General features: G+C 38.9%; 1 protein-coding gene across 1 annotated transcript in view; it reads left to right on the top strand.

Moving 5' to 3' along the window:
* SEMA3A (semaphorin 3A) overlaps window positions 1-12,815 on the top strand; it is a 243,371-nt gene that overhangs the window by 42,087 nt on the left and 188,469 nt on the right. The gene's annotated exons all lie outside the window — the stretch shown is intronic.

Raw genomic sequence — 12,815 nt, forward strand, 5'->3', positions numbered from 1 at the left:
TGGGTTCTGCTCACACACTTAGAGGCTTTTCTCTCAAAGGACTTTCTTGTAGAGGAACACACTGCAAAATGTGTGATTTCTGACACCTCTCCTGTTCCCAGCAGCACAGGCCTAAATTTATGTTCTCTGTCCTGCATCCCACTCTGCAGGGACATGAAGAAAATAATGTCTTATTTTTCCTTCATTTCCCCACACACCCCCTTTTCCCTTATGTGCCAACATATCTCTTCAAGCTGACTTTCCTTGTCTGTGGACAAGATTGAATATCTCTAAGTATTTTGGAAAGATGGTCCATCTCCTTGCTCTGTTGAAAGGGTTTGAAATTGTGGTTTTTCAAGCTGACTTGAAAGTGGGAAGCATTCACCAAACCCACTAAACTGTGATTCTTTCCATTGACTACAATGAGCTTCAGACCAAGACCTCCATCATCATTCTTTGTCATTAATTTCTTTTAAAAATAAGTTTTTTCACTAAGCTATGAGTTGTGATTCCTTAAACAGTTTATGCAAACAAATTTAAGCTCGTAGATTTTTTATATTTTTTTTCTTAAAGTCAGAATTTGCTTTCTTTCTCCATCACTGGCTGCTCACTGGTTTGTCTGTGATGGGTCGCTGAGGTCAGTCGTACTTTTTCTGCTCCATGAATGGAATGACTCAAGTGTTTGAAAGAGACTAATGACTCTAATAGCCAACAAAGGATGAATTTGCTTATGTATAAACATCTTTGTTTGTGTGCCAGTTAGGACATTTATGCACAGTACATCTATTCTTCCAGCATAGGTGTATGCAAATTGAAATAAAGCTGGGGGGGAAATGGCAAATGGAGCTTGCATTTCAGATGGAGAGACTTGGGAGCAGCCCAACTCCCTGGCGTGGTACTGTAGGCGCCTCCGGTCCCCCTGTCTGTGCTCTGGGTTTCCCACAAAAGAAAATTGCTGCAGGTCCCATCCAGTCTGCATGTCCCAGCAAGTCCCTAGTTAGGGTGTTTGGAGCAGAAGGACTGCAGGGCACAGCACCACACAGGCCCACAGGTCACATTATAATGAGCTGGAGATGATCAGAGAGATATACTGGACAACTCCAATTCCCGAAAACAGCTTGAGTGTGCTTCTGATGTGCATTAGACAAAGAAAAAACATGCATAAAAGCAAAAGCCTTTCAGAAGTCTCTGCCATACCTCCAGAGTTGCAAATGCTGTAAATCATTTTCCTATCATAAGGGTCTGCTTTTCAGTACTTTCTTCTTCTTCTTTTCTTCTTCTTCTTCTTCTTCTTCATCTTCTTCTTCTTCTTCTTCTTCTTCTTCTTCTTCTTCTTCTTCTTCTTCTTCTTGTTTTCTGCTTCTCTCTTCAGAAAATGACCACAGAAACCTTGAAATTTAAAAACATCATCAATATAGAGATGCCTCTGTGGAACATCTTAGTTTAAATAGGCTAGCACATATTGACTAAATTCTCTTTGAGTGAAAGTGTTCCAATTATATGCAAAGGTAACCCTCTTCCAAAGTTTTTTCCAATTGAAAGCATTGAAATTATCATTTTTCAACCTCTTATGTGTTGTTTTCTTTTGTCTTTGCATAGTTTGAATTATTTGTATTGGTTTGTTTGTTTTCTCAGACATCTGATTTCTTTTAATAAGTGTATGCACACAAAAGTTACATAGAAAAAGGAAAAAAAGGAAATATCTTACTCTAGACCAGAGGCAACATTGGGGGCAGGGGGTAAAATTAAACTTCAAATTATTGCTGCACGTCTGAGGCACAAGCAGGAAAAAAAAAATATATTTTCTATTAAAAAAAAATTTTAGTTATTCTTCTTTCAGTGCTTTCTGATATATTTTTGTCGCATAGCACACTTCCTTGGTAAACCACAAAGAAGATGTTGGGGCTCACATCTTAGAACCTTCTAGGCTCCTAGGGCCAGACAGAGCTTTTAAGAAGCAGAAGTGGAAGCAGCAGTGGAGGACCTGCTCAGGTGAGAGCATCCCATACCCAGCCCACCTTCGTGTATCAACTGAGGGCAGCACTGCTGAGGGCCCTTACAGAGGGAAAAATGAAACCTGTTAGTGCTTAAGGTCAACCCTGTCAGAGAGATCTGTATGAAGTCAAACATCTCTTTGGGGCTGAGCAGATGCATTTACTGAGCTGAGCAAGAGGGCCAGGATCTGGGATCATCCTCTCCTCTGGTTCGTCAGGATGTCTGTCTGTCTTCACCGCACATCCAAGCCAGTGGGCTCAACACTCTGGAGCCCAGAGCTCCAGTCCAGGGAAAGCTTAGTGTAGATGCTGCCATAGAATGTCTTTTCTTTCTTCAGTAGTGGCGATTCCAAGCTTCCACCCACAGCCTGCTTTAATGACAGTACTGTGGAGGACAGTGACGCCCACAGTTTGGTACTAAGTCTGTTGTCAGCTCTCAAAGTTTCTCACAGAGTTTAGCTCAGCTATTTAGGGCTGATGAGATCATGCTGTTTAATAGACCAGAGACCACATACGGATGATTTACCAGCACTCTGGAGAACCACAGTTTGAAAATCGTTGAGCACAGCTAATCCCAGGACTTGATTCTGGCAGGTAAGATCGGTCACTGGAATTGCTTCTGTCTAAGAGGTGCAAAAAGCCTTGACTAAAGCAGTATTTTCTGGATTTACTTCTCTAACACTGTTATGACTTCGCTGATGCCTGCAGTAATGTATGGGAAGGAGTGAACAAAACCAGCCATGATTACTACAGATCCTGTTTTGGGCATTGGTGCTTTCAGAGATGTACACTTCTGGTTCAGTACCTGCTCTCAGTTTCTCTGAAGGGTCTCTTCCCTACAAGCCTCTGCTGCACCTTATCTATTAATGAATCGAACTGTGAATTCCCCACAAGAAGGGATCTATCCCTCCTGGCTGAGCAGATGTTGCTGGCATTGTGTAAACACAAAACTATGGGAGTTACTGTGGTACAGGTGATTTCTCTCAGCTCACTGAGAGTGCTTGGTCATGCTGGGTGTTGAGAGAAGGGGATCTGGCTGGCCTAAATCTTTCTTGCCAGCTGTGAGTGAGCCCCATGGATGTTTCTGCAGCAGGATCAGTGCAGGTACCTGTGCTCCTGTGGGTTTTCCTTGTAGAGGTGTGAGGGCTGGGTGCATATAAAGCCACACAGCCACTGTGTTTGCCTAATGCTGCTAAGTGCAGATCACAGCCAGGGCTCAGATTTGTGGCTGGGCTTGGAGCCTGCACAGCTAGGGATTCAGGATTTGGCCTGCATCTGTCTGTGTATTTACATAATGACAGAAAAAGCAAATTCCTTACAAGCAAATATGAGTCAAAACAAAAACACTGTGAAGGTCAGCTGAGCACAGCAGTGAGATGATGTTATCCCAGCCACTCTTCAACTCTTAAGCTGCCCTACCAGCCAGAGGGACTCCTGGGCAAAAGTCCTGAGAAGATGCCAGCTGGGAAACCACCCACCGACACCCAGCTGGCTTCTCAAAACAATCGGAGCCTCAATGTTTGACACTCTGCTCCAGGCACAGCTGCAGGGCATAGCCCAGCCACAGAGCAATACCAAGGGTTTCTCATCAAGTTTTCCAACAGAAATACTGGACATGGGAAACACTGTTACAAATCCTAATTGGTAAGGATTTCCTTTTTTAAAATAAGAATAACAGCAACATATTTAAGGCTGATTTTTTTTTTTTTTTTTCGAACTAACTGGCATAATATTAATCCAGCAAGTCAAACTCTGTTTTAGGGCTGTTTTTCCTTTTTCTATAAATGTATTGGTTAGCATCTCGCTTTCAGCCAACATACTATAAACAATTCACAGACACAGATCCAATCCAGAGTTAATTAAGGTTGATCAAAGCTTATGTGCAGCCCTCAACTCCTAGTGCTGAGGATAAAAGCAGAGGTCTTTGTTAAGGATGTGGTGTCCTTGAAAATATATATCCCCTCCTTATTTGTTTGGAATTAATTTAATTTCATTGTAACCTCATGTCTATAAACACCCTTCCATTAAGTAATAACAATCTCTATGCAATTCTTGGAAAAGTTTTGAAACTATCTGGAGGCATTCACCCTGAATGTGTATTTCATTTTTAGAGATGTAGTAATGTGTTTACTGTAGTAATTTTGAGAAGTTACATTGCATTGTGATCACTTTTCTTGTAGAAAGGCTCCAGCTTTGACCTGTTCCATTGAGTTAGGCACTGTACTTAGATACAGTCAATATCTGTAAAACTTTCAGGCTATGTGAACAAAACAAGCAGGAAGTCCTGTGCACATTCTACAGACTGAATGTAGAGACATCAGGGCTGAATCTAGAATTAAAATCTAAAGTCCTGGCAATTGGGCTATCTGCCCACCCCAAATCCATTCTGGGGCCAAGCCTCCATATGCACCAGCCACCTACACTTGTGTTTTTCAGGTGAATGAGAACCAAACCCAGCAAGGGGAGAAGAATTTAGCAAACAGCAGCTGTTGCAAATAATTTCCAATTTGCATGCTACATATTTGCCATTCTGTTTAGAGAAAGCCAAATCAGTTAAAATCTGGACTTCTAATAATACTTTTGTTTCCTGAATGGCAGACCAAATAAGTTGGTCAGTGCCTGCAGCATGCACCAGCTTTGTCTCTAAACTAGGTTGCCTTTAATAGATAGAGACTCTTAGTGCAGTTGATAGGGCACTGCAGAATCCCAGGTAACAATTTTAAGTTATTTTACTTCCTCACATTTGCAGGAAGCATTACCAGAAATCCATAGCCTCTGCATTTCTGCCTAAGAAGTCCTAAACCATGCTCATCTTTATGACCTCCAGGCTGTTCTGGACTCATAGCAGGTTTGCTCCTGAAGGGCTGTACACAGAGAATGAGCATTTTCTACGCAGGGGAGTAGGTTTATCCATGAGGGCAGAATCTGGCATGGAAAAACCCTGTGCCCCATCCTTCAACAGGACCAGCTCTCATGTGCAGCAGCCCACAAAAGAGCTCTTTTGTGTTAGTGTGACTATGTACCAGATGTTTTACCCTGATAAAATGCAGGTCAGGTTCATCAAGTTTGTGTGATACAAACTGCATATAGTCCTGCATATAGTCCTCTCACAGAAATGGAAAACAGAAAACCCTATATCCAGCTTTGCTCACTTCTTGCAAATGGGGCAGGAAACCTCTCCAAATGCAGCAAAATTGGTCCATTTTTCTTTTATGCTCATATGCTAAATTACACAGGTATTTTTCTTCTCTTTTTCTTCACTTTTTTTTCCATGTGTGAGTTTTGCCAATCCAGTTATCTTCAGGACAAACTCTCCTTACTCTACAGCATTGGTAGCTCCTCACAGCACCTCCATCATGTGTAGGGGTAACCAAGTACTCTATTCCTATTACTGAAATTTTGTAATATGCCCCTGAGGGCTTGATAAACATCCCCAGAGTTATTCCAATCAGCACATGGGACACTAAAGACCATCTCTAGCCCAAAGCAGAGTTTCCATTTGGAAATGGAATATGATTTTGAACTGAGAACCCAGAAGCAGAAGGATTTTAATTTCTATTGTTCTTAGCCTTTCATTGGTGTTCAATTAGTCTTACCGTCAAGTGGAAAAAAATATTATAGTAAAGTATAAAGCAAAATGTCAAATTTTATTGCCTGCCAGGTTCTGTTGTTGTAATGGGAGCTGAACAAATTGGTAATGGATAGAAGCCTTGCACTCATAGTTACTAGAGAGACAAAAGTATTGGTGAACTTTGTGTTCTTCATTTAAAATCACTCTGGGCTCTGTGGCTATTATTTTGTGTTCCTGTGTAGAAATAAAACTTTTCTTCCTTAACAGTTGAAGCAACAGAAGTATCCTCCTCTTCAATGGGAAAAAAAAAGAATTATTTCATCACTTTGTTAACAACAAATCTTAAGTATTTAATAAATTAAAATATTTCCCTTCGGTTATATTTAAGAAAATAAACCAACACCTTGGGTTTGGATTAATTTGTACTTAGAAAAAGTGATTCTCTTATCTACTGAATCTTATTCTGAAGATAAGCGAAAAACCACTAGTGGAAACGTGACACAACAAAATGTCATGTCAGGATTCAAATTTGAGATAGGAGAAATTGCAAGTTTTTCAGCAGATTTTTCCCATCAAGATTTTTTAGGGAAGACAGTTTCTGCTGACTTTAAGGTAAATTTATGGTTTAATTTTCCATTAGAAATTACATATTATCTATTACTCTTCTCTTCCCCATAATCTGTGAGAACAGCTCTACATACATGTGAATTCTTCTGGTGTTTTAATTGGATGTGTCTCCAGTGTGATACTATAAGTCCCTCATTTAGCATCGGTGCTTTAACATCCTTTGGAGCAAAGGGAACCAATGGCTTAATTAACTTCCACTTGGGCAGTTATCTGCTCTGGGAACCTGCAGGAAGTATTATTCTATTTGAGGGTGACAAATGAACATACATGAGGTACCACACGCCACCCAGTGGGAGATCTGACAAGAAACATAATTTATTTCATTAGTGGTGCCAAAATGGGCTTTCAAGCTGAAAACCTAAATATGTAGCAGTGTCTTAGAAGAGGAAACAGCATGGGCTTTGTCTGAAATAATTGATTGTGTACAGTTCACAACATATATTTCCATGGAAAAGTTTAAGTTTTGTGTCGGTCTTCATCCATCATACTGTAGTTTGTTAGGTGTCAACTTAAGCGGTATATAAAATAAACAGTCATAAATACTTTTGGATTTGGTAATACTTATCAATTACATTATGAAATATAGATTTAAAAGAAAATAACTAATTTTGATTCAGAATTAACTTTGCGGTTTTAGAACATATTTATAATTGCTCTGAGTATTGTAGAGTTCACAACATGGCTACAGTCTCCAACATCCTTGGCTTTCTTCAGATTTATTGTAATTTATAGAGTAAAAGTTTGTGGCAGCCCCTAATTACCCACAGAACCAAAGTTTCCTGAATGAAAACTTGAGATCAAAGGGCATGAATAATAGCCTTAAAGGCATCTCCCCTTACACAGGCTACTCTTAGCCCCTCTGCTGTCCTTTGGTATAAATTAAGCACCTTAGGATGAATAAAACATGAAGCACAGAAGGTTTAGATTTCACAGAAGATGAATGGTTGGATTATTGATGGGAAAAGGAGCATGGGAAAGTATAAACCATGTAGATCTAAAAATTTCAAACTCTGTAAGCAATCACCTTTGCTTTAGTAATTTTTTAAAATTTATTTTTCGTCATTTTGTTCAAGTCCTTTCTGTTGATAAGGCAGCTGGGTTGTTCTGTGTCACTGAGCTGCACTTTTAAGCAAGCTCAGAAGCCTTTCACAGTTCATTCTGTTGATTTCAGTGGGCATATGACCAGGCCATAAAACCACAAGAGCAATCACTGGTTGTTAAAAACCATACAAGCACTTACATTCAATTATAATGAAAAAGGTGCATACCTCTTGTGTCTCATGAAACTCTGACTTGAAGGCTGTTTGATTCCTCATATATATAGCATGAATCCAGTTCCTTCCTGATGTAAAGTTCATTGCCTTTCACTAGTGTTACACATGCTGAATTTAATTCATTTCATATCCCATCATAGTATAAATGCGTGTGACCGTGGGAATTAAGAAAATAGGATCAAAACCCTTTCTAAGTACATGTTTATTCACAGACAAAGATTTTCCAGGATGAGTGGATATATGAGGCAAAAGCTGTGTGTTTGTTTTGAACAAAATTCTGTATTTGCTTTCTATGAAGAACCTTTTCTTTGAAGGAAAAAGAAAAAAGAAACAGTATGAAAAGAAATCTCAGTAATGGTTTTGGGAAATGGTAAAAAAAAAAGTTTCTCCATGAGCTGTGAAAATGGCTGACTCTTCATCTTGGCCTGAATTTGTTAAGGATCAAAACATTAACTTTCTGGGCATTTGAAAAGTTATTTATTTTATGTTTATCTGTATTGAAAGCAATCAATGAAAGCAGTCAAACGCCCGAATTACCTTCCTATGTAAACCAGAGAGATGTGTATTATATCTCATTGAATCCTACAGCCCAGGTATCACAGCAGCCAAGCAAAACCAAGAAAAGGGATCACATACTCCTTATAGTTCATTAACATCGGGGCTTTGAACAAAGCTCATCTGTTTTCCAGGAAGCTGAGTCAGGCTTTGTCTCTCCTCTTAGGGCTGTTCCACTTTTTAGAATACCATTAAAAATTCATTGACCTGGGAAGGGAACCCAAGTGTCTCACATCCCCTGGGATGGGTTTAGCCACTGTCTTATACAGTCATTTTCACGCTCTCCTGCTTTCTCAATAAATATTGAAGTATTTTATGCAAAAGGAAAGACCCTCTGTATGAGCAATACAGAGAAAAAATACGTTCAAAGATTACTGTAGATTGTGATTGTTGCAGCAGCCTTGGGGAAATGGGGAGTCTTTCCTTTGACCCTTGCCTTGAACCAGGAAAAAAGAGGTTTGAACCTCTCCCTCCTCATGTAGGACTGTGTTTATTTTTGGAAACTGGATAAAGAAATAGAAACTTAAACAAAAATTTACACTGCAAAGATCTCATGCTATCTCTCTGGCTTTTCTGATTCCAAGTGCAGAAAAACATACCATTTATAAAATTGTAATGGCAAGGGCAGGGGTGTGGGGGTTTTTCTGGGGCATATTGGAATTTGGCATAAAAGTTTTGTTCTGTTCAGTTTAGGAAAAAATCTTACAGTAACCTGAATAACACTTCCTCATATTTATATTTGTTTTCCTTTTAATAAAATAAATATGTAGTCAACTAAACAAATAGATCAAGAACATTCCCATGCTTTTTCTAAGATTTTTAAAATCTTTTTTCTCATGTCCATTTATTTGAAGGAAGAACTGTGAGTCAAAATTTTTTTGATTATAGCCAAAAATTTGGAGTCTTTCCCCCCTGTGAAGTATGACAGGGAAAAGCACAATTTTTCAAGTAGTTTTAATCTTATCTCTGAATAGGTGTAGTTGTGCTTAAATTGTCAGGTTTCAGGAAAACTTTGAGCTCCCAAAGCTGATCCAAAGCCCTCTGAGTAGGTGACAGTCTTTCTGTTGATTTAAACTGTCTATACAGGGGAAGCTGAGTTAAAAACTATGGATTGAGAATTTGTGCCTGTGTAATCTAGTTTATCAAGACAGAGGTTTACAGGAAGGAGAGATACCTCAAAGTTATCTTAATATTATAGAAATTTGATTAATTATGCTTTGAAGTAAGGCTACTTTTATTTATTGTGTATGTTTGGGGTTTTCTCCCTGCTGTATTATGGGTATAACATATTGATGGTGAGGACACTGCAGAGGCCAATGAATTCCAATCAATGTGAATGCTCAGAAACCCTCAGCAGTCAAAGAGCTCTGGCAAACAAAGCCATTTTATAATGCATCAGCACAGACTTCACATGGCCCTGAGGAATAGAAAGGGTAGTTAGTTTAGGCAATCATGAAAAAATAAATCTCGAGGAGCAAATATTCTCACTTACAACAGTTTTCTGACAATAAGGCCATTTCTGACGGGAAGGGAGTTCACAGGTCGTTCTTATTAAGTGCTTGACTGATTTATTTTAACACAACTCTCCCTTCTGCTGGAGCTGGCAGAACTGAGGTGTATTTTTCCTCCAGAAAAGCCTGCTAATGCTGTGCTGGGCTGCTGAGTGGAAAGGGTGAGTACTGCTATCCCATCGTATCAATTGCAGTGTGCTTCCACCAATGCAGCCAAAATGCTCTGGAAGAGAGAATTCTGCAGCTTGAACTCACTCCCTTGCTGACTCTCCCTGACCTCTAGAATTTACTAAGTGCCCTTTTAGAAACAGTTAGGTGGTAGTTGCTCCTGTCCTTGCAAACTGGATAGCCTGCTCTCTCTATCCACTGCTCCTTCCTACAATATTTGTTTAAGGAATAAGAAGCAGTCCAATTCTCCCTCTAGAAGATGCATTTTAAAATTTGCCTTAAAACATTTGTGATCTTTCTCAAAGCCAGACTGTACTGAATATTAAAAAACATCATATGGGGTGATATTCCTCAGTCATATTATAAACTGTATCTTTTGGGACTCTAGCTTCTCTTTTAATTACATCATTACCCTAATTATCTTATTAACATCCATCCCTTTATGGAAGAATAAAATAAAGGTTTTTTTCTTTGCCCCCACAGCAGGCTTACGACCAAATATTCGGAAACTATTACACTAATCATAACCATTTCACTGTTAGCTTCCCCTTTGCCCATCTGTTTGCCCACATTCCCTTTCTTCCTGCCATATCCCCAGACTGTCAGCTCTCTGAGGCAGGGTGGCTCACACAGCTTTGCACGGTGCTTGTTTCTGACTGCGCTGCGTGGGCGGCAGAACTGTTGTAGTGATAGATTTGTTTTCCAGATTATCAGTAACACAATTGCATTATATTAATTTTTAATATTTTTGCCAATGCATTTTCTTGCCTTATAATCTTGGAGTACTGTGTAGCATCTCCAAAACAATTGGGAGCAGTAATTTATTTATTAAATAAACAGATTAATAAATAGCAATTGAAGCAGTTTGGCTACAGTAAAGGCAAATTTTCTGTCCTTTAATCATACACAATCATGAGTTCAACACACTTTGCAGAAATGAGATAGGAAACAATGAAAAGAGAATTTGATTATGTGTTGTCACTCCAATTCGTTCTTCTCACTTCTCACAATTAGTATAGGCCCTTCATCTATTCATGTCATCCATGCAATGCTTCTATGCTTGTTGTTTATCACCTCTGTCTTTTATTCCTACTTTGCAAATGGGAAATTTTTTCAATATTGCTTCAGAGGAAATTATAGATCAGACTACACAGTCACACTTTTTTTTTTCCTTTTCTTTCATTTATAGCAAGAAGAAATATGAATTGAAACTCATGTTCATCAAAGAGAGCATTGGGTTGAGAACGCTGGATGCTGGTTGCAGTAGTAAAGGAGTACAAGCTGAAAATATGATACAGCTGTGCAGATAGCTTTGTGATTGTTTTGAAAAGCTGGCTATCTGCCCCATCTGACAGTCTGTGAACATGGCAAATAATTTAACATTCACTGCTCCTGTTTTGGCATTATATAAATGGATCATGTGGTCACCAATTTCCAAATTAGTAGTAGATCAGAAAAGAGTTAATGACTAAAGTTTTGGTCATGACTTGTTCCATTGTTCCATAATAAAAAACATTGTAAAATGAAATATCAAGGCATAAAGGACATTTGTATCATGACTCAGAGGTCATGAAGAGCTTTTTTTTTAACTACATCTTAAGGAGTTATTTCTAACTTTGGAAGTTTCCTGAAGGGTTGATCAAATGCTGAATGGCAGGCATGGTCCATGGATTCTTTTTTAACTCCATAGATTTCTACACTCCCAAATAACCATGGATTTACTATCACTTCTATGAGCTGGAAGAGAATATGAAAAGTTATATTTCATCTATACTTCAAAAGTCTATAGAAGAATTGTAATTAGATTTTCCAGGAAAAAAAAAATCAACAAAAACTCTGTTTATAATTTGCCTTAAGTTGGGAATTTTTTTTTTGTTTTGTTTTTTTTTTTTTGTTTTGTTTTGTTTTGTTTTGTTTTTGGGATTTTTTTGGGGTTTTTTTTTTGTGTAGCTGAAATATGAGAAAGGAAGCCCTCATTAAATTACATGGTGAAAAGATGGTTTTTATCCTGATGGCTTTATTCTCTTTGCTCCAGCAAGGAGGTGGAGGCTTTTCGTTACACTTACACCATTTGTGTTAAGCAAGTTTGAGTGTGAAAATCCCCCTGTGGAGTAGCACTCTTGATCCTAAATCCACCTGGGCACTGTGCTTATGTGCATGTCACTTTGGAGTAAAGCTGATAATATAATTAGATGACATGCTGGGCGATTCTCAATACAGCAGAGAGCCAAATCACCTCACCAGTTCCTCCTCTATGATTCAACATTTTCTCTGAGCACAGGGGTGACCCCAATAGCTGTCTTGAGATGAGCTTCTCTCTATCAGCATCAAAAATTTGCCCTCTTAGAAAATCATGAGTGTCTCCTAATCTGAATTTTAGCATTAGTTCTTTATTATGGCTGAAATAGCACAAGTTAAAAGCAGGGATTTGTGTGAAGCCAGAGCCAAAGTTAGACTTAATGCCAAGTAAACTTGGAGTTTTCAGGGCAGGGGAAGCACAAAAGGAGATTGAATACTGATCCAGCTATAGGAGACATGGCCTGTCCCTCTGTGCTTTGCAATCAGATAAGTCAGAAGAGCATGAGAGAATATCACATTTACAAACAGAGGCAGGAATAGGTTATCTCTATACCCATTAGTGCAATATCAAATTTCTTTCCTTATCTGTCCTAGAAAGGAGCAAACTCAGTCCAGGTTCTTGAATGCACAGAGAACAAGGAGGCAGGAAATAATGTCCCAGCCTTCCTAGACCCATGGAAGAGCTACCCTGCATTTCAGACCAAATCTTGTGAGCCACTGTGCAACAGCCTCCTCAAAGGCACTGTGGGAATTCAGATACTGTCTCATCACTACCCAAATACTTGTCTGCTTATTTTGTCACACAAGGTTCCTAGCTTGCTTGCTGTTTGTGCAGAACACATGGGTACACCTGCCAGACATTTCACATCAAAGGCATTGTAGAGCTTATGTTCCAAAGCAAATATACAACTGATAGCAAAACACAGCAATCAAAAGCAGACAGTTCTTCAATTTGATGCAATGTAAGAAACATGAATTTGTATGAACTACGCTGATTTTATTTTTGTCTTCTACTGCTGTACAAGAATATTCTTTTGATGATAATTTGAGCAAAGAA

This window comes from Catharus ustulatus, chromosome 4 (genome assembly GCF_009819885.2).
Source record: "Catharus ustulatus isolate bCatUst1 chromosome 4, bCatUst1.pri.v2, whole genome shotgun sequence".
Classification (NCBI taxonomy): domain Eukaryota; kingdom Metazoa; phylum Chordata; class Aves; order Passeriformes; family Turdidae; genus Catharus; species Catharus ustulatus.